This window comes from Protopterus annectens, chromosome 9.part0 (assembly GCF_019279795.1).
Source record: "Protopterus annectens isolate FY-2018-M chromosome 9.part0, PAN1.0, whole genome shotgun sequence".
Lineage (NCBI taxonomy): Eukaryota > Metazoa > Chordata > Ceratodontiformes > Protopteridae > Protopterus > Protopterus annectens.
Window position 1 is genome coordinate 349769270 of NC_056743.1, and position 14580 is coordinate 349783849.

Here is a 14580-nt window from a genome sequence, read left to right on the forward strand (position 1 = left end):
TACACTGGTGACATAATAACCAAGGCAGCACTGTCACAGAAATAATACTACACTAATGACAAAATAACCAAGGCAGAGCTGTCACAGCAGTAACAATACACTGATGACAGAGTAGCCAAGACAGAGCTGTCACAGCAATAATAATAATACACTGATGTCATAATAACCAAGGCAGAGATGTCACAGCAGTAACAATACACTGATGACAGAGTAGCCAAGGCAGAGCTGTCACCACAATAATAATAACACACTGATGACATAATAGTTAAGCCAGAGCTGTCATGAAAATAATACACTGATGACATATTAACTAAGGCAGAGCTCTCACAGCAATAATAATAATACACTGATGACATAATAATCAAGGCAGAGCTGTCATGAAAATAATACGCTGATGACATAATAATGAAGGCAGAGCTATCACAGCAATAATAATACACTGATGACATAATAACCAAGGTAGAACTGTCACAGCAATAATTATAATAATACACTGATGTCATAATAACCAAGACAGAAGTCTTCGAGCAATAATAATAATACACTGATGACAAAAAAACCAAGGCCACACTGTCATAGCAATAATAATACACTGATGATATAATAACAAATGCAGCGTAGTCACAGCAATAATAATAATATACTGAGGACATAAAAACCAAGGCCACACTGTCATAGCAATAATAATACACTGATGACATAATAACCAAGGCAGAACTGTCACAGCAATAATAACAATACACTGAGGACATAAAAACCAAGGCCAAACTGTCACAGCAATAATACTACACTGATGACATAATAACAACTGCAGAGCATTCACAGCAATAATAATAAAGCACTGATGACATAAGAAATGCAGAGCAGTCACAGCAATAATAATAATACACTGATGACATAATAACCAAGGCAGAGCTGACACTTTAGTAATAATAATACTCTGATGATATAATTACCAAGGCAGAGCTGTCATAACAATAATAATACACTGATGTGATAGTACCCAATGCAGAGCTGTTGCAGAATATATAATACAAATGCACTGAAGACATAATAACCAAGGCAGCACTGTCACAGAAATAATACTACATTAATGACATAATAACCAAAGCAGAGCTGTCACAGCAGTAACAATACACTGATGACAGAGTAGCCAAGGCAGAGCTCTCACAGCAATAATAATAATACACTGATGTCATAATAACCAAGGCAGAGCTATCACAGCAGTAACAATACACTGATATTAACTATTTCAGAGCTCTCACAGCAATAATAATAATACACTGATGACATAATAATCAAGGCAGAGCTGTCATGAAAATAATACGCTGATGACATAATAATGAAGGCAGAGCTGTTGCAGCAATAATAATAATACACTGATGACATAGTAACCAAGGCAGCACTGTCGCAGCAATAATAATAATACACTGATGGCATAGTAACCAAGGCAGCACTGTCACAGCAATAATAATAATAATACACTGATGACATAGTAACCAAGGCAGCATTGTCGCAGCAATAATAATAATACACTGATGACATAGTAACCAGGGCAGCACTGTCGCAGCAATAATAATAATACACTGATGGCATAGTAACCAAGGCAGCACTGTCACAGTAATAATAATAATAATAATAATACACTGATGACATAGTAACCAAGGCAGCACTGTCACAGCAATAATAATAATACACTGATGACATAGTAACCAGGGCAGCACTGTCGCAGCAATAATAATAATACACTGATGGCATAGTAACCAAGGCAGCACTGTAGCAGCAATAATAATAATACACTGATGACATAGTAACCAAGGCAGCACTGTCGCAGCAATAATAATAATACACTGATGACATAGTAAAAAAGGCAGCACTGCCGTAGCAATAATAATAATAATACACTGATGGCATAGTAACCAAGGCAGCACTGTCACAGTAATAATAATAATAATACACTGATGACATAGTAACCAAGGCAGCACTGTCACAGCAATAATAATAATAATACACTGATGACATAGTAACCAGGGCAGCACTGTCGCAGCAATAATAATAATACACTGATGGCATAGTAACCAAGGCAGCACTGTAGCAGCAATAATAATAATAATACACTGATGACATAGTAACCAAGGCAGCACTGTCACAGTAATAATAATAATATACTGATGACATAGTAACCAAGGCAGCACTGTCGCAGCAATAATAATAATACACTGATGACATAGTAACCAAGGCAGCACTGTCGCAGCAATAATAATAATACACTGATGGCATAGTAAACAAGGCAGCACTGCCGTAGCAATAATAATAATACACTGATGGCATAGTAACGAAGGCAGCACTGTAGTAGCAATAATAATAATACACTGATGACATAGTAACCAAGGCAGCACTGTCGCAGCAATAATAATAATAATAATACACTGATGACATAGTAACCAAGGCAGCACTGTCGCAGCAATAATAATAATATACTGATGGCATAGTAACCAAGGCAGCACTGTAGCAGCAATAATAATAATACACTGATGGCATAGTAACCAAGGCAGCACTATCACAGTAATAATAATAATACACTGATGACATAGTAACCAAGGCAGCACTGTCACAGTAATAATAATAATACACTGATGACATAGTAACCAAGGCAGCACTGTCGCAGCAATAATAATAATAATACACTGATGACATAGTAACCAAGGCAGCACTGTCACAGCAATAATAATAATACACTGATGGCATAGTAACCAAGGCAGTACTGTAGCAGCAATAATAATAATACACTGATGGCATAGTAACCAAGGCAGCAGTGTAGCAGCAATAATAATAATACACTGATGGCATAGTAACCAAGGCAGCACTGTCGCAGCAATAATAATAATAATAATACACTGATGACATAGTAACCAAGGCAGCACTGTCACAGTAATAATAATAATAATAATACACTGATGACATAGTTACCAAGGCAGCACTGTCGCAGTAATAATAATAATACACTGATGGCATAGTAACCAAGGCAGCACTGTCACAGTAATAATAATAATAATAATAATAATACACTGATGACATAGTAACCAAGGCAGCACTGTAGCAGCAATAATAATAATACACTGATGGCATAGCAACCAAGGCAGCAGTGTAGCAGCAATAACAATAATACACTGATGACATAGTAACCAAGGCAGCGGTAAAAAGCAAAGTGTAGCAGCAACATAATACTACTATGGCAATATAATAGAAGACTGTGTCACTGTCACAGCAATAAAAATACAAAAATGACATAATAACCAAGGCAGAGCTGTCAAAGCAGTAACAATGCACTGATGACAGACTAGCCAAGGCAGAGCTGTCACAGCAATAATAATAATAATAATACACTGATGACATAATAACCAAGGCAGAGCTGTCACAGCAATAATAATAATACACTGATGGCATAATAACCAAGGCAGTGCTGTCACAGCAATAATACTTCACTGATGACATAATACCCAATGCAGCGCTGTCACAGAAATAATAATACTCTGATGCCATAATAACCAACGCACAGCTGTCACAGCAATAATAATACATTGATGACAGAGTAACCAAGGCAGAGTTGTCACAGCAATAATAATAATACATTCATGACATAGTAAACAAGGCAGCACTGTCACAGCGATAATACTACACTGATCACATAACCAAGGCAGCGCTGTCACAGAAATAATAATACTCTGATGTCATAATAACCAAGGCAGAGCTGTCACAGTATTGATAATACAGTGATGACAGAGTAACCAAGGCAGATTTGTCACATCAATAATAATAATACACTGATGACATAGTAACCAAAGGCAGTGCTGTCACATCAATAATACTACACTGATGACATAAAATCCAAGCCAGCGCTGTCACAGAAATAATAATACACTGACGTCATAATAACCAAGGCAGAGCTGTCACAGCAGGAACAATACACTGATGGCAGAGTAGCCAAGGCAGAGCTGTCACAGCAATAATAATACACTGATGCAATAGTAACCAAGGCAGAGCTGTTGCAGTATATATAATACAAATGCACTGAAGACATAGTAACCAAGGGAGAGCTATCAAATCAATAATAATAATACACTGATGGCATCAGTGGCAGTTGTTGACTTCAAATCAAAGGGGGGCTGCAGGAGACAGCTGAATGGGTGGGATCAATGGGAAGGGGTGTGGCCAACTAGAATGGGGAGGAGTTATGCTCAAAACCACAAAATCTAACTAAATACACTGCCCTGGGTGCCAAACCGTCATTATGAGAGTCCAATCAAGACAAAATGAAGTGTAGAAGAATAAAAATATTTTAGTGCATTGGCTGCATGACAGCTTACTTAATATCTAGATGGAAACAAAAAGGTTGTGAGGCATGAAAAATAAATTACTTTTTAAATACATTAATGGAATGCTAGTCAAAATCAAGTAGCACTCAACTCAAACCAGTTCTTGCACTGTAGTTTTAATTATAATTTATATTCAGCTTTATTAAAGTACCAAGTAACATGCTGAAAGTAGAAATGTCTGATTCCCCCACTTGTAAAAATGTTTCTTATCCAAAAAAAGACCTGCTGCCTAACAACTATCTACTTGTTTCATGGGGAAAACATGATCAAAGTAAAAAATGAAAAGCAAACAAGAAATAAGCTCAAGATACATTGCTTAAAAGGATTACTGTACAGGTCATGGACCACACAGTTGGAATTCTGTTTAGTTTATGGGTAAAGCCTGCAGAGATGACTGGACATCTCCAAGTGTTATGAGCTTCTTAAAATAATGTAATCTGTCCTTTATTACAAATACTGTCGTATGCATTTCAATACCCAAGACTTATACATCATCTAGTTAAGTATTCTCTACATGGCAACAACAGAAAGGCTTTCAATGTTGGCAATTCTTTAACAGTATGCTTATTAAAGCTTACTTGCATCTTACGATCTCAGCCAAGCTAACCTGATGGTCATTAAAGTATTGCTGCTTAAACATAGAGCAACAGGCACTTTGAGTAATAAGCATAAATCAACAGTACAAAAAATATGACAGAAACCAGACCATTCTGCAAAAAATCAAGGACAGATGAAAAGCCACTCTAGTACTTGTGTCTACCTTGGATGGGGGTGATACTCTGCACATTTATACTGCATAACTACTCCTTGCCTTGCTTCGACACATCCAAAGTCACTACATGGGGGAGTGGGGTGCAAGAAGTATGTCACAATTTGAAATGTCTCTGGCTGACTGTGATGACCCTGACACATTTGTCATACCTCTCAACCTCGGAGCAAGACATCTGGACAAAGCCAATCATTGAAGTGGGCCAAAGTCTCAAAAATAAGGACAATTTTTTTTAACTATTGCTCTTATAAACTTAGAAAGATAATAGAATAGTAGGTCTTGCATTAGTATGAATTTTCTGAAAGGTATGAAATCTGAAACTCAAATGTTTGTCATTATTTTCTAACTTCAAGTCTTTAATGATTTGTCACTAAATTTGCCAAAAAAACCCACAATTTGCCAAAAAAACACAATTTTATGAAAAATGGACCAGAAATGTGATGTAAAAATATAAAATAGCCACACAATACAGCTGGGAACCTGTCAAAGACACTTTAATATTAGTACTGCTAACTTGAGCAGCTGACAAAATAAAAGAATCTACATGCATTTCTGAAATAAAAGTAATCTATAACTCTGATTATTACAGTTATTTCTTAATTGTAAACCCTCCACGTTTCCTTCCAAAATTGCTATTTTGTGGAGGGATTACTAGGGGGAAGAGCAACATTTTGAGCCAAAATCAGAGACAGTTGAGAGGTTTGGCTATGCCTAATTCTATAAAGCAATTTATTTGCATGCACCTCTCAACCTGTTTATGCAATAAATCTGGACAAGGCCAAATATATTGTGGGGAACATATAAACAGTATTAAAAATTGCTCTTGTATAAACTGAGACAGTCGATAGAATAACAGATCTTCCTTTAGCATGCATTTTTCTGAAGGTTATGAAGTCTGAAACTCAGTGTGTCATTATTTAGTGACTTAATTCCTAAATGATTTGTCAGAAAACCACAAATTTTATGAGGAACAAACCAAAAATAAGAAGCAAAAATCTATTCATTCTTTGAAAATCTGGATATTTGGGAGGTATAGTTCAGCTGGGGCTGTCTTTTAAGTTTGCCACCCTTCCCCCTCACAAAATCATGGTCGAATGGAGACTCCCCCTGCAGCCATTCCAATGATCCATTACTTGGCTATTTCACTCCATTTACCATAAACACTAATGTGCATACTGATTTACTTCTATGATGATTTGGACTTCATTTGAAAGTTTTATTTTGCATTTTACAGCACAAACACTAAGACATCTGCTAAACAAACTTAGCATTAAAACTTCTCTGCTCTTGAAACTCACATTCATTGAAACAGCATTGAAACCCACATTCAAAGAAAATACATTTTACCAGTGGCAGAACTGCCCAGTTCGGAACATCTTTCCAGTAAACAATGAAACAAAATGCATGCACCCATAATGACAACACTGCCCAGTTCAGAACATTTCCATCATAAAAGTCTACTCAAACTTCTACAGTCCACCATTATCAGTAAATATGCACAATTCTACAGTCCACCATTATCAGTAAATATGCACAATTCTACAGTCCACCATTATCAGTAAATATGCACAATCTCTGAAGAAGTAAAAAAGTCATCTACATAATTCCATATTAAATAAATCTGTAACTAATGAAGAGGTTGCTGCTATCAAACACCTTTATATTTCATGGTTTCATTGAAAAATAAAGTGTCTGATGCCCCTGAGGAATAAATTGCCTATATTACATTAAAAATAATAAGCTAGTAATATTGCAATAGGAAATGGATAGCAAGCCGATAACAGGCTCATAGTTAGTATCTTAACTTTTTCAGTATGGCAGCATTCACCCTTTGTGGGAGTAGAACCAACAACCATCTGCATCAAAAGCAAGTACACAACCTGTTGTGCTATTAACAATGCAAGCTGACTTACCATAAGCAGCACTAAACTTCTCTTCCCCTGCAGCTCTCAGCACCTTGTAAAATCTACTCAATACTCAACTGCATCTCAACTTCGCAACACAAGAAATCTGGAAAAAGTTAAATTTATTGGGAGGGGGTCAAAAGCCCAAAAACCAGGGACACATTAAACATTGCTTGAATAATCTTGGAAAGTTGCTAGAATAAAATGCTGTGTTACCACCATACATTTTACTGCCAAGATCCCTGTGCAAGAGAGTCAGAGAAGCATACCACTATGCCAAATCAGCTGCTTTGTGAAAAAGAGGAAGACAGAAACTTAAATGGCTATCATTTAATGAATTCAGTTCTCACCATAGCTGTCAACCTCTTAGCACAAAACACCTGGACAAACTCAGTAATGAGAGAATACAGCCCTCAAAAGATATTCAGTGAATTCAGTTCTTACTATAGCTGTCAACCTCAGCACAAAAAACCTGGACAAAGCCAATAATGGGGTAATACAGTCCCAAAAATAAGGACAAATTTCAAATATTCATCTTATAAACTTACAAAACTGATAGAATAGAAGGTTGTGTTACTATGTATTTTCTGAAGAATATGAAGTCTGAAATACAAATCCCTGTGAATTCTACTTCTGACGGAACAAAAACAATTTTCAGTAGAGGCTCAGGGAGAAGGTACCTTTTGGTAACCCTAGACATAGTATCTTTGTTTACTGTCATTCCAACTGATATTGGCCTGGATCTGTTGAGGGAATTCTTAGTTTCATGTCCTGATCCCAACTTCCACAAAATAGAAAAAATATGTACTCTCATGGATGTGGTGTTGAGAAATAATGTTTTCCTTTTTAATGAATCCTTGTATCTTCAGCTCACAGGTGTGGCTATGGGTACTTTGGTAGCCAATACTTATGCCAACCTAGTTTTATACCAGTGGGAAAGGAAACATTTATTTAGTGGTTTGAATCCATATAAAGAATAATGTAAAGTTCTTTCAACGATTTGTGGATGACTGTTTTTTGATTTGGGGGGGCACGTTACAGGATTTGAATGATTTTATGCTGTACATCAATTCAATTTCATCTTTTTTGAAGTTCAAAATGTGTTCATCTGAAATCACTATTAATTTTCTGGATATCAACTTGAGTCTTGACGGTGGTACACTTAGAACAAGCCTCCATAGAAAGGAAGTCTGTGCAGGAAGGTACACTCATGCAAGTAGTATGCATGCGCCACATGATTTTAGAGGTACTGTCAGGTCTCAATTTTATAGAGCCAGTAGGTTTAACACGGAAGATCCTAGCTTCTCTGAACAGTTGAATGAGATGATAGCTGATTTCACTAACAGTGGTTATGATGCTACCATCTTAAATAATGAGAAACTAAATGTGCTAGAGGAAAGAAAGTCGAGGGTGGCCCTGTTATGTCAAATGACGCCATAGAAATACAAGCTGTTGGCTTGCCCAATGTGTCCATCCAGAATGAGATGAAAGTAAGATACGTTACTTCGTTTAGTACAAAGACACCATGTATTAAACGTATTATCCATAAGAATTGGCTAATCTTGATGGCATCTGAAGAACTAAAAGCAATGCTGGGCAATGTCCCATTTTTTGCATATCGTAACATGAGAACCCTCAAGAGTGTCCTCTGTTAAAGATTTTCCTACAAATATCACAACACATCCATCCAGCACTATGGGTACACGAAAATGTTATAATTGCTCGTGCTGTGATGACATTGATGATGATCATTTAGGTATCTTTGAACACCCAGTCAGTAAGAGGCTGTTTAGGTTCAATGTAACTGCTACTTGTGTTACCACCCACGTGGTTTACCTCACTACCTGTGTATTATGCAACTCTTTCTATGTGGGTAAAACCACGCGTAAACTTAAAGATAGGATCACAGAACACAAGTCTGAAATCCGAAGATGTGTGGACACTAATGCTTTATATAAACACAGGCTATGTTTTGGTGAACAGCATGTATTTAAATTTAAAGGTATAGACCATGTTTCACCCTCACCCAGAGGTGGTGACATTAATAACAAATTAGAAATTAAAGAATATAACTGGATAATTAGATTGATGGGTGACTCACCCCCTGGTTTGAATAGTACTGTCAGCCTTAAACCTATTTTGGTTAGAATGAGTAGATCTAGATTATGAGATTTTCTCTTTATGTATATGATTGTACATTTGATTTTTAGGTATAAAAGTATGCTTTTTTAAAATATACATTCTTGCTTTTTTTTAAATGTTTTTTGTTTTCATATATGCATTATGCTGTTGCATTTTTTAGCTTTGCATATTTATTTATTTTTACATGTTTTGTTTTAATGGTTGAGTCATGTGACTTCTTGGCTGCTGGTCATATGACTTTTTTAGACCTATATATACTCTGCATTTGCATTTGTATTTTCAGTATTGATAAAGGATTTTATCCGAAAGCTTTGCTCTTCACATTAAAGTGGTTTATCTACTGAGAATGTTGTTTGTCTTGCTGGACCTCTTGGCATTTGTGTTTAGAAATACTGCAGACACATGTCTTTGTAAAATGGCAGGACACCAGAGCAAATCCACACAAACACAGGGATGAGATGCAGACTCCACACAGAAGGCACCCCAGCCAAGAATCAAACCAGAAAACCTATAGCTGTGAGGCAACAATTCTACCACTGCACCATCAAATATGTACAGAATTAAACATTCAGAAACCTGAAGTCTGAAATTCAAATGACTGTCAATTTTATTTAACATTTGTTAATCAGGACAATCTGACTTGGAACAAAAAAACAATTTTCAGCAGAGGCCCAGGAAGAAATAATGCAGACATGTCTTTATAAGTAACATAGGACACAAAAGCAAACCCACACAAACACAGGAAGAAGATGCAGACCCCCCACAGAAGGCACCCCAGCAAAGAATCAAACCTGAGAACCTGCAGCTGTGAAGCAACAATACTACTACTGCACCATCAAATATCAAGCATTGCACCATTTAGAAACCACAGATATTATGAGGAACAGATCAGATCAAATATGAGGCAAAAATCTGCAATTTTTTTTATAAATGGTGGTGGGTAGGGAATTCAGGTCCTTAACACCTGCATACAAGGTACAGTGTTCAAGCCTGGGTATCTCTACCCACCACCATTTGTTCTCTCTAGCCACCAATATATAGTAACTGGGGCATTACACACACACACACCTGCAGAGACCTGCACACTCCTACCAGCCCAACGATCAGCTCCTTCAGCGGCCTGCTACTACATCCAGCCCAACAATCAGCTCCTCGGTACTAGAGTAATCCTGCATGCTCCTTCAGTGACTAAATCCGACCCGGTACTACAGTAATCCTGCACGCTCCTTCAGTGACCTAGTATGCTACTAAATCCGTCAGCCCAAATGACCGATAAGTGACCCAGTACTCCTGCATGCTCCTTCATCTACCAGAATTCTGTGACCGAAGCCCGCACTGAAAATGTCTCGCAAGTCCTGCGAGAGCAGCTTAGTCCTCTCATTGGCTCTGACTGCAGCTGAAGCAGTCTGGAGCTCCTCTGTGTGGTGCAGTTGTCAACACACAGAATCCTGGTATCTCACAGCAATGATTGCTGGGTACCTGTTTGTCCCTATCCGGACTGCTGGTAAGGCAGTCGTGAATTTTTTGTTTAACAGATATTTTTTTGTTTTTTTCTAGGTGGGGGGGGGGGGGCTGCAGTCTGGCAGTCCAATAGGACAAGCCGCCCCTGGATGGCATGATAAACAAGCAGCTCTGTCACAGCAATAATAACACATCGATGATATAATAACCAAGGAAGCTCTGTCACAGCAATAATAATAACACACTGATGACATAATAAGCAAGGCAGAGCAGATGCAGTAATAATAATAATAATAATACACTGATGATCTAATAACTATGGCAGTGCTGTTACAGCAATAATAATACACTGATGACATAATAACCAAGGCAGAGCTGTCACAGCAATAATCATAAGAGAGTGATGACATAATAACCAAAGCAGAGCTGTCGCAGCAATAACAATAATACATTGATGACATAATAACCAAGAGAGTACTGTCATAGCAATAATAATACATTGATGACATAATAACCAACGGAGTACTGTCATAGCAATAATAATACACTGATGATCTAATAACCAAGGCAGAGCTGTTGCAGCAATAATAATAATAATACACACTGATGATCTAATAACCAAGGCAGAGCTGTTGCATCAGTAATAATACATTAATGAGAAAATAACAAAGGCAGAGCTGTCGCAGCAATAATAATACATTAATGACAAAAAACAAAGGCAGAGCTGTTGTAGCAATAATAATAGCACACTGATAATATAATAACCAAGGCAGAGCTGTCGCAGCAATAATATAGAAACACTGATGACATAATAATTAAGGCAGAGTTGTCACAGCAATAATAATAATACGTTGATGACATAATAACCAAGGCAGAGCTGTCATAGCAATAATAATAATACACTGATGACATAGTAACTAAGGTGGTGCTGTCATAGCAATAATAATACACTGATGACATAACACCCAAGGCACCGCTGTCACAGAAATAATAATACTCTGATGTCATAATAACCAAGGCAGAGCTGTCACAGCAATGATAATACACTGATGACAGAGTAACCAAGGCAGAGTTGTCGCAGCAATAATAATACACTGATGACATACTAACCAAGGCAGCACTGTCACAGCAATAATAATAATACACTGGTGACAGAGTAACCAAGGCAGAGCTGTCACAACAATAATAATAATACACTGGTGACAGAGTAACCAAGGCAGAGCTTTCACAACAATAATAATAATAATACACTGATGATATAGTAACAAAGGCAGCACTGTCACAGCAATAATACTACACTGATGACATAACAACCAAGGCAGCGCTGTCGGAGAAATAATAATACTCTGATGCCATAATAACCAAGGCAGAGCTGTCACAGCATTGATAATACAGTGATGACAGAGTAACCAAGGGAGAGCTGTCTCAACATTAATAATAATAGACTGATGACATAATAACCAAGGCAGAGCTGTCACAGCATTGATAATGCAGCGATGACAGAGTAACCAAGGGAGAGCTGTCACAACATGAATAATAATACACTGATGTCATAATAACCAAGGCAGAGCTGTCACAGCAGTAACAATACACTGATGACAGAATACCCAAGGCAGAGCTGTCATAGCAATAATAATAATACACTGATGACATATTAACTAAGTCAGAGCTCTCACAGCAATAATAATAATACACCGATGGCACAATAACCAAGCCAGAGGTGTCACAGCAATAAAAATACAAAAATGACATAATAACCAAGGCAGAGCTGTCAAAAGAAAAATAATACACAGATGACATAAGAACAAAGGCAGGGATATTGCAGCAATAGTAATAATACACTGATGACATAATAACCAAGGCATAACTGTCACAACAATAATAATACAAAAATGACATAATAACCAAGGCAGAGCTGCCACAGCAATAATTATAATGATACACTGATGTCATAATAACCAAGTCAGAACTCTTCGAGCAATAATAATAATACACTGATGACATAAAAACCAAGGCAGAACTGTCACAGCAATAATAATAATACACTGAGGACATAAAAACCAAGGCCAAACTGTCACAGCAATAATACTACACTGATGGCATAATAACAAATGCAGAGCTGTCACAGCAATAATAATAAAACTACACTGATGACATAATAACCAAGGCAGGGCTGTCACAGCAATAATAATAACACACTGATGACATAATAAGCAAGGCAGAGCAGTTGCAGTACTAATAATAATACACTGATGACATAATAACCAAGGCAGAACTGTCACAACAATAATAATACAAAAATGACATAATAACCAAGGCAGAGCTGCCACAGCAATAATTATAATGATACACTGATGTCATAATAACCAAGTCAGAACTCTTCGAGCAATAATAATAATACACTGATGACATAAAAACCAAGGCCAAATTGTCACAGCAATAATACTACACTGATGGCATAATAACAAATGCAGAGCTGTCACAGCAATAATAATAATACACTGATGACATAAAAACCAAGGCAGAACTGTCACAGCAATAATAATAATACACCGAGGACATAAAAACCAAGGCCAAACTGTCACAGCAATAATACTACACTGATGGCATAATAACAAATGCAGAGCAGTCACAGCAATAATAATAATACACTGATGACATAATAACCAAGGCAGAGCAGTCACAGCAATAATAATAACACACTGATGACATAATAACCAAGGCAGAGCAGTTGCAGTAATAATAATAATACACTGATGACATAATAACCAAGGCAGAGCTGTCACAGCAGTGATAATATGATGTCGATATAATAACCATAGCAGAGCTGTCACAGTAATAACAATACACTGATGACATAATAACCAAGGTATAGCTGTCACAGCAGTAATAATAACACACTGATGACATAATAACCAAGGCAGAGCTGTCACAGCAATAATATTACACTGTTGACATAATAAGCAAGGCAGAGCAGTCACAACAATTATAATAGTAATAATACACTGACGACCTAGTAGCCACGGCAGAGCAGTTGCAGCAATAATAATACCCTGATGAAATAATAACCAAGGCAGAGCTGTTGCAGCAATAAAAATACATTGATAACAAAATAATCAAGGCTGAGCTGTCACAGCATTAATAATAATAGACTAATTTCATAACAACCAAGCAGAACTATCACAGCAATAATAATACACTGATGACATAATAACCAAGGCAGAGCTGTCACAGCAATAATAATAATACACTGATGACATAGTAACCAAGGCAGCACTGTCACAACAATAATACTACACTGATGTCATAATAACCAAGGCAGAGCTGTCACACTAATAATAATACACTGATGTCATAATAACCAAGGCAGAGCTGTCACAGTAATAATAATACACTGATGTCATAATAACCAAGACAGAGCAATGATAATACACTGATGGCAGAGTAACCAAGGCAGAGCTGTCACAGCAATAATAATAATACATTGATGTGATAGTAACCAAGGCAGCACTGTCACAGCAATAATAATAATACATTGATCTGATAGTAACCAAGGCAGAGCTGTTGCAGCAGTAATAATATGATGATGATATAATACCCAAGGCAGAGCTGTGAAATCAATAATAATAATAGTACACTGATGGCATGGTAACCAAGCAGAGGTGTCACAGCAATAATTACACATTTATGACATAATAACCAAAGAAGCTCTGTAGCAGCAATAATAAAAACACACTGATGACATAAAAAACAAGGCAGAGCTGTCACAGCAATAATAATAATAATACATTGATGACATAATTACCAAGGCAGAGCTGTCGCTGCAATAATAATACACTGATGACATAGTAACCAAGGCAGTGCTGTCACGGTAATAATAATACATCTATGACATAATAACCAAGGCAGAGCTGTCACAGCAATAATA